This window comes from Sapajus apella, unplaced genomic scaffold, assembly GCF_009761245.1.
Source record: "Sapajus apella isolate SASKATOON/1434 unplaced genomic scaffold, GSC_monkey_1.0 scaffold3, whole genome shotgun sequence".
Taxonomy (NCBI): Eukaryota; Metazoa; Chordata; class Mammalia; order Primates; family Cebidae; genus Sapajus; species Sapajus apella.
The window spans coordinates 51,146,144-51,155,400 of NW_022436943.1; positions in this window are offsets into that span (position 1 = coordinate 51,146,144).

Here is a 9,257-nt window from a genome sequence, read left to right on the forward strand (position 1 = left end):
GAGCATGATAAAAGTGAATTTATATTTTATTTTTTTGAGACGGAGTCTCACCCTGTCTCCAGGCTGGAGTGCAGTGGCGTGATCTCGGCTCACTGCAATCTCTGTCTCACCGGTTCAAGCGATTCTCAGCCTCCCCAAGCTGGGACTACAGGTGTGCACCACCACGCCTGGCTAATTTTTGTATTTTTAGTAGAGATGGGGTTTCACCATGTTGATCAGGCTGGTCTCGATCTCTTGACCTCATGATCTGCCCGCCTCGGCCTCCCAAAGTGCTGGGATTATGGGTGTGAGCCACCACACCCGGTATATTTTTAATTGTAATTTTTATTTTTTGAGATTGGGTCTCACTCTGTTGCCCAAGCTGGAGTGCAGTCACCTAATTATAGCTCATTGCAGCCTCAAATTCCTGGACTCATCGGATTCTCTCGTCCTAGCCTCTCCGGTTGCCAGGACTACAGGAGTGTACCACTGCACCCAGCTAATATTTTTATTTTTATTTTTATTTTTTTAGTAGAGATGAGGTCTTGTTATGTTGCCCAGGCCAGTTTCGAACTCCTTGGCTCAAACAACCTTCCCTCCTTGGCCTCCCGAAGTGCTGGGATTATAGGCATGAACTGTGCGCACACCCAACCTATCCTGTGCACCTACCACTTGCCAGGGACCCTGGGCTAATTGCTTGGCCTTTGGATCTTGCTTTTGTTTTCTGTAAAATGGGAATAATAATAATAATAGTCCCTAATTACTTCTTCATTTTTTTTTTTTTTTTTGAGACGGAGTCTCGCTCTGTTGCCCAGGCTGGAGTGCAGTGGCGTCGTCTCGGCTCACTGTGACCCCAGCCTCCTGGGTTCGAGCAATTCTCCTGCCTCAGCTTCCTGAGTAGCTGGAATTACAGGTGCGCACCACCATACCCAGCTAATTTTTGTATTTTTAGTAGAAACAGGGTTTTCGCCATATTGGTCAGCCTGGTCTCAAACTCATGACCTCGTGATCAAAGGGCTGGGATTACAGGTGTGAGCCATGGTGCCCGGCAATAGTCCCTAATTGCTAAGGGGATTGGGAAGGCTGAATGAAGTGCTGCCTCTAGATTGCTTGACCTGGTGCCTGATCTTGGTGATTTCTCATTAAAATCAGTGGTTCTCACTAGAGTCCAGCAGACCTGATGCTTCCCCAGCATTGATTCTAGCCAACCTGCCCCTTAGCTTCTCAGGCTGGTTGTGTATGGCTGGCTAGATTCATCGTTTGGAATCTTCAGAGTCAGAAGGGACCTATCTAAGCTTGTCATTCGATGGATGACAAAGTAAGGCTCCAGATGGTGAGTGTCTGTTTTAGAATTTCCTAACTGTTTCCATTTGTGTGTAAGGGAGGATAACACACACACACTCCCATATACACACAAGCATATTTGCACAGACTGGATCTGGAAGGTTATACAAAGAAAATGGTGATAGTTATACAAACTGTTGCTAAGGAGAGGCCACCTGGAAGCTTTCTGGGGCCAGGCGAGAAACTTAGCCTTGACTGTGTGACTTTTTTTCAGTCCTGTTGGAAACTTTTACCATGTGTATCTTTTGGTTCTTCGATTAATAAGCAACAAGTTCTTAAAAATCCACCAGGTAGTAAAAGATCTTTGAAAGCCGTCCTGCTTCTTAATGCATAGATGGAAGTTGTGGAAGTATGCAAAACCTCTCTGTTGGTTTCATGGCTGTCCGTCTGAACTCACATCCCCTGGATCTCAGGCCCCAGAGCTTTTTTTTTTTTTCCTTTTCTTCTGTCTCTCTCTCTCTCTCTCTCTCTTTTTTTTTTTTTTTTTTTAAAGGCAGAGTTTCACTCTTGTTGCCCAGCCTGGAGTGCAGTGGTGTGATCTTGGCTCACCGTAACCTCCCTCTGCCTTCTGGGTTCAAGCGATTCTCCTGCCTCAGCTTCCCGAGTAGCTTGGATTACAGGCATGCGCTAACATGCTTGGCTAATTTTGTATTTTTAGTAGAGACGGGGTTTATTCATGCTGGTTAGGCTGGTCTCAAACTCCCGACCTCAGGTGATCCACCTACCTCGGCCTCCCAAAGTGCCGGGATGACAGGCGTGAATGGTGCCCAGCCTAGTTCCAGGGCTTTCTAACACTCGCATGAACTGTCTGCTGTTTTTTGCTGGCCTCCCAGTCTGCCTCCAGAATATGCCAACCTGAGTCCTAGACACCTAGCCCTGGTCCCCTGGCAGCTGACCGCTGCTCTGGTTCGCCCTCTGTGGTGCCCCGTAGCGGGGAGCCACAGGCCTGACCGAGCCGCCCTGAGGCTGGAGTCCTTGGCTTCCTCCTAAGCAGCCCCTGCACGGCCTGGGACCTCCCAGCACAGAAGGGAGAGTCTGTGCAGTTTGTTCCTTATCCTCCTTTGAACCAGGGTCTGTTCCAAGGACTCCGGGGCCTCTCTGCTTGCACGTTAGGGTTGAGCTGCTCCCCAGGCCCCATGCATGGAGTTGGCAGCTCCCTGGAAAAATTTCCTTCCCCCTTTCTTTCTGACAAATACGATGGATTCCCTGCACAGCCCCAGACCACGAGTGTTGAGTTCTGCAGGAGCATCTTGCTGGGTGGCTTCAGCGGGGGCAGTGCTGGAAAGCCTGTGATCGTCACTCTGGCCCTAAGCCCCTCCAACTTCATTTCCCCCAGCACCGCTGTCACATCTGGTGAGCCAGGCTGTTAGGTCCTAGTGCCTGCTCTTTGGAGGGCATCTTGTTCAATGTTCAATGCAATGTTTTCTACCCAATGAGCAATTCTGGAAACATAAACGTGTTTATCAGCCTACTTTTTGTTTCCCCATTCAAAATGAACACAGCCTTATGGATCCCATGGTGAGGGGTGGGCGGGGTGTGTGTCTTCCTGCTCCTGGGACTGTCTGCTTTGTTGGGCAGAAGCCTGTGTGCTTTCTGGCAGGTTACATCTGGGCACCGCTCAGTCAAGCCGAATTGGCTCTCTCCTCTTGTTTTTTTTTTTTGAGACAGACTCTCACTCTGTCACCTGGCGCCAGGCTGGAGTGCAGTGGCGCGACCTCAGCTCACTGCAACCTCCGCCTCCCGGGTTCAAGCAATTCTCCTGCCTCAGCCTCCCGAGTAGCTGGGACCACAGGCACGCCCCACCACGCCCAGCTAATTTTTTTGTATTTTTAGTAGAGACGGGGTTTCACCATGTTGGCCAGGATAGTCTCGATCTCTTGACCTCGTGATCTACCCGCCACGGCCTCCCAAAGTGCTGGGATTACAGGCATGAGCCATTGCGCCCGGCCGGCTCTCTTCTCTTTTTATTCTCAAAGTAGACCTCTTGCTTCTCAGTGTCTAGTTCCTTGTTGTACAGGTGAGGGAAACTGAGGCTCAGAGTGGATGTGATGTTTCTGAGGGAGAGGCTCTGTAAAGTTCTGAGTAGGTGAGACTTATTATCTGCAAATAACAACAACAATAATTAGAAGAAGCAGCAGCTGCCTCCGTTAAGTATGGGGCTTTTAGTTTTCAGCCGGATGGTGAAGCTTGGTAGCCTCTCCTTTCTCTTCAAGGCAGCGCACGCCCTGTGTTGTTTATTTTTCTCCTTGGCCTGAGATGTATTTTGAAATTTAAATGATAAAGCAAACAAGTCCTGTTTTCATTGACGCTTTAGAAAACTTGCATGAAACCTCTTCACGGTGGTTTTGGGAGCCAGGCGAGGCCAAGTTTTTCTATAAACGTGGGGAGAGGGACGTTGAGGACAGTTCATTCTCAGAGTGAATGACTGCATTCATCTTGATGAAACTCAGTGAATCCGTGAAAGGATGGTGCAGGTCCCCTACCAGACTCACCCTTCCATGCGGCTCCTCGTGGCCAATTTGTCTTTGCTGGGAATGGAAAGCTGACAAGATGGACTGTTTTTTCCTCTTAAAAATAATTACACACCAGATGCTGTTCCAAGTTCCGCACCTCAACAAGTTAAAGATTTTTGGATCTTTTGCTGTGAATGCCTGTTCAGAGGTAAACTTGTTAGCATCTGAGACAAGTATAATAATGATTCAGGTGAGGAGTGACAAAGGACTCTGTGATGAGCAAAAAATAATTATTGCATATTCTGTAAAATAAAACCTGCAGGCCGGACGCGGTGGCTCACAACTGTAATCCCAGCACTCTGGGAGGCTGAGGCGGGCGAATCACCTGAGGTCAGAAGTTCGAGACCAGCCTGCCCCACATGTTGAAACCCCGTCTCTACTAAAAAAAAAAATGCAAAAATTAGCCAGGCGTGGTGGCGTATACCTGTAATCCCAGCTACTTGGGAGGCTGAGGCAGGAGGATTGCTTGAACCCGGGAGACGGAGGTTGCAGTGAGCTGAGATCGCACCACTGCACTCTAGCCTGGGTGACAGATTGAGACTCGGTCTCAACAATAAATAAATAAAACCTGCATAAAAATATATTCACTATACTCACACTTATGTGTATATGAGATGGTATGGTCCTAGCAACAAAAAAGTACATGATAACTATGGAATTAAGGTTCCATTGCCTTTAAGTTTGTTCTTGAAATGGTTGGTAGCCAGTTCTTCTCTCCTTGCCTTCCCAGAAATTCTTTCCAACCCAAGACGTGTCAGAGGTCTTTTTTTTTTTTGAGATGGAGTCTCTCTCTGTTGCCCATGTTGGAGTGCAGTGGCGCAATCTCAGCTCACTGCAACCCGGGTTCAAGTAATTCTCTGCTTCAGCCTCCCGAGTAACCGGGATTACAGGTGCCTGTCACTATGCCCAACTAAATGTTTTTTGTATTTTTCTTAGAGATGAGGTTTCATCATCTTGGCCAGGTTGATCTTGAACTCCTGACCTTGCGATCCATCTCCCTCATCCTCCCAAAGTGCTGAGATTATAGACCTGAGCTACCACGCCCAGCAACCAGAGGTCCTTTATTTTATTTATTTATTTATTTATTTTTTTGAGACGGAGTTTCCCTCTCGTTACCCAGGCTGGAGTGCAATGGCGCGATCTCGGCTCACCGCAACCTCCACCTCCTGGGTTCAGGCAATTCTCCTGCCTCAGCCTCCTGAGTAGCTGGGATTACAGGCACGCACCACCATGCCCAGCTAATTTTTTTGTATTTTTAGTAGAGACGGGGTTTCACCATGTTGACCAGGATGGTCTTGATCTCTTGACCTCATGATCCACCTGCCTCGGCCTCCCAAAGTGCTGGGATTACAGGCTTGAGCCACCGTGCCCGGCCCAATTTTTTGTATTTTTAGTAGAGACGGGGTTTCACCATGTTGACCAGGATGGTCTCGATCTCTTGACCTCGTGATCCACCCGCCTCGGCCTCCCAAAGTGCTGGGATTACAGGCTTGAGCCACCGCGCCCAGCCAGAGGTCCTTTAAGCAAGCAAGGCTTTCAGGTGTTGCTTCTCAGTCTAGTCTATAAAAAGATGGTGGCTGCTCAGCCCAGTGTAAAGAGAGGGCTTTCTAAAGTTGAATGAGGTTCGGATTTCAGCGCTGCCACTTATAAAGTGTGGCAGTATGAACTTGAGAAAGAGATGTCTCCGCTCTGACACTTCATTTCCCATCTGTAAAGTGAAATCAACACTTCTACTTTTGCACATGGCCTGGAGATAATCTTGGTAAGTTGCTGTATTCGCTTCCTAGGGCTGACGTTACAAATCAGCAGTGGGTGCCTTTTCAACAACAGATATTTATTCTCTGGCTGTTCTGGAGGCTAGAAATCCAAATTCAGGGTGTGAGGAGGGCCATGCACCACCTGAAGGCATTGACAAATAATCTTTTCTTGCCTCCTCTTGGTTTTGGGAGTGGCTGGCAGTCCCTGGCTTGTGGCTGCAGCCTTCAGCCTCCGTCTCTACATGACCTTCTTCCCTGAGTGTGTCTCTGTATTCTCTCTTCTTTTTGTAATAACGCCAATCATTAGATCCACGGCCCACCTGATCTAGCATAAGCGCTTCTTTACTTAACTAATTATACCTGCAAAGACTCAATTTCCAAATAAGGTTACCTACTGAGGTTCTGCATAGACATGATTTCTGGGGAGCAATGAACTCAGTACAGATATCTGGGATTTTATTGCAGATAACAAACATCCTGGCAGATGACAGCATCTGGTATTTGTGAGGCATGGATAGACATTTCTCAAAGAAGACAGGAGCAGGCCTGGTTATTTGAGGAACAGGAGGGCCAGATAGCGGAAGTGGAGGTAGAGGTGTGGTTGGCTTGGCAGGTGCAGAGGGGGCAGAGATGCGAGCAAGCCCCTTGCTATGTGGAGGCGTGGGAGTGGGGTTGGGGAAACCGTATTGCTTTATTACAGGGGAAAGCGGTGTGGCCTACATCTTGGTGGTAACAAAGAAAGCGAAGAAAGTAGATTTTACTCCGTCTCAAAAAAAAAAAGAAAAAAAAAAAAAGAATGATTCCTATATTATTGGCTTTAGCAACTTAGCAGATGCTGGTAACTTCAATGGAGACGGGGAAGATGGGCAGTAGATTGTGGGAGCAGAGAGTTCTGTGCAGACATGCTAAATTGCAGATGCCCATTGATGTCCACAGGAGATGCCACCTAGATAATTGACAAAGTGAGCCTGGGACTTGAGACCGTCATAGTGGGAGAGAGCGTTTGGAAGACTTTAGCCGAGATGGGATCTAAATCCATGGGACTGGAGTATAGACAGGAAAGTGGACACAGGACTAGACATGGCCACTGGTGGTAACGGTAGAAGTTGGGGAGCTGGAAAAGGTGATGGCAAGGAGCCACCAGAGAGGCAGGAAAACGTGCCAGGAGCCTAGAGAAGGAAGTCCTTAAGGAAGGAGGAGGGTCATCACTTGTGGTGTTGCTAAGAGGTCAGGTAGAATGAGTCACACAGAAGTGACTGTTAGATTTGGCAATGAGGAGGTTGTTGACCAACTTGGCAAGAGCGCCTCATGGGAGCAATCAAGAGGAAGCCAGTAACCAATGGGGATGACTGCTCTTGAGTTCTGCTCTCTCTTCATTGCCTTTTGTTCTTTGCTTAGGCAAATCAGTGTCCTCAGTAGGTTCCCTGAAGGCTAATGTCAGCGTTAGTATTGACTTACCTATTAGCTCATATGAGTCTCAAAACAACGTCTTTGCAGGAAAGGCTGGGCAGGGCAGGAGGGTATTATTCCCATTTTACAGATGAGAAAGCCACGGCTTAAAAAGGTCAAGTATTTTTTCTCAGGCTGTTTCTTAAGACTTATGTGTCAGGCACCCCTCCTCCACCCCTATCTTGGCATATATTCCCATGATTTGTGGTTTGTTACATTTTTTGGTTTGCTGACTACATTATGAGCCCAGGGAAGAGAGGGCCTGAATGACATCTCTATATTCCCACAGCGGAGATAGCAAATGTGTGCTGTACTTGTTACTTTCTCTCCAGTACCCATGACAGGCATCACTAGCCAGTCCTTTGAACCGGGACTCAGCATAGGATTCTCTATCCAGCATTCCAAATAGCCTGTCAACCTGCTGACAGATACGGTATCATTAACAGGCATTCTTTTTTTTTTTTTTTTTTTTTTTTTTTTGAGACTGAGTTTCACTCATGTTACCCAGCAGGCTGGAGTGCAATGGCACGATCTCGGCTCACCGCAACCTCCGCCTCCTGGGTTCAGGCAATTCTCCTGCCTCAGCCTCCTGAGTAGCTGGGATTACAGGCACGCACCACCATGCCCAGCTAATTTTTTGTATTTTTAGTAGAGACGGGGTTTCACCATGTTGACCAGGATGGTCTCGATCTCTTGACCTCGTGATCCACCCGCCTCGGCCTCCCAAAGTGCTGGGATTACAGGCTTGAGCCACCGCGCCCGGCTAACAGGCATTCTTACTGTAGTGCTTAGTGGCATGCCTGGCACATAGCAGGTGTGCAGTAAGTGGTTTTGTGGATGATTTAGTGAATGAGCATTCTCTGAAAATACGAGTGAATTCTTTGTCACCAGAGGTGATCAAGAAGAGATCAAATTCATACACAACTGGATAAGGTAAATAGAATTCAGATACTGGATACAAGGCTATCCAAGTCTGAGATTATTTGATATTCATGGAGTTATTTAATGAACAGTAGCGTCTGTTGCCATTCTGGAACAAAATAAGCAACCTGTTGAGAGGACTCTTTCCCTACCTCCCCAAATATATAGGAGGGGGTGATGGGCAACACTATTATGGCTCCTTTCTTCTTCTTCTTTTTTTTTTTTTCTTGAGACGGAGTCTTACTGTTTTGCCCAGACTGGAGTGCAGTGGTGCCATCTTGGCTCACTGCAACCCCCGCCTCCCAGGTTCAAGCGGTTCTCCTGCCTCAGCCTCCCAAGTAGCTGGGACTACAGGCGTGCACCACCATGCCCAGCTTATTTTTGTATTTATAGTAGAGACGGGGTTTCACCATACTGGCCAGGCTGGTCTTGAACTCCTGACCTCGTGATATGCCCACCTCGACTTCCCGAAGTGCTGGGATTACAGGTGTGAGCTACCGCGCCCAGCTGTTTGGCTCCTTTTTTGTTGTCTCTGCCACTTGGGGCTCTGGTCTCAGCCCTTCTGGATTGCCTTAGATGATGGGTGTCACCTAGGTTTAGAGGAATGAGGAGAAAGTGGAATGTTTTAGGGTCTGTAAGGACAGGTCTGATCCCAAGGCCTGTGAAGTGAGGTGTTTTTTTTTTTTTCCTTAAATGGTCTCTGCACATCAAATCCTGGCTCTGTTACCTGTTGGTCACATAATCTCTTGGGCCCTATTGAGCCCAAGGGAGTAAACAGAACAGTACTGTTCCGGTTGTTGAGAGATTCAGTGAGATTCCCTAAGTAGGTTTTGGTCAACAAGCAGGCATTTCATAATCCTGTCTTCCTCCTGACAGTCCTGCCCCGAGGACGGGGGGATTGTCTGCATTCCTCTGTGGAACTGGAATGTGGTTACAGCGATGGTGTCTGCAGGGTTGAAGCTGCTTCTCTCTCTTGCCCTCTAGCCTGGCCTTGCCCGGGTAAGTGAACATCAATCCCATGAAAAGAGCCTTCTCTGAAAACCACCATATATATGTATATGTGTATATATATATATATATATATATATATATTTTTTTTTTTTTTTTTTTCCCCAGACAGGATCTTGCTCTGTCGCCCAGGCTGGAGTGCAGTGGCACAATCCTGTATCACTCTGTATCACTGCAACCTCGGCTTCCTGGGCTCAAGCCACCTCTCACCTTAGCCTTCTGAGTAGCTGGGACTACAGGTGCATGCTACAACGCCTGGCTAATTTTTGTATCTTTTTTTTTTTTT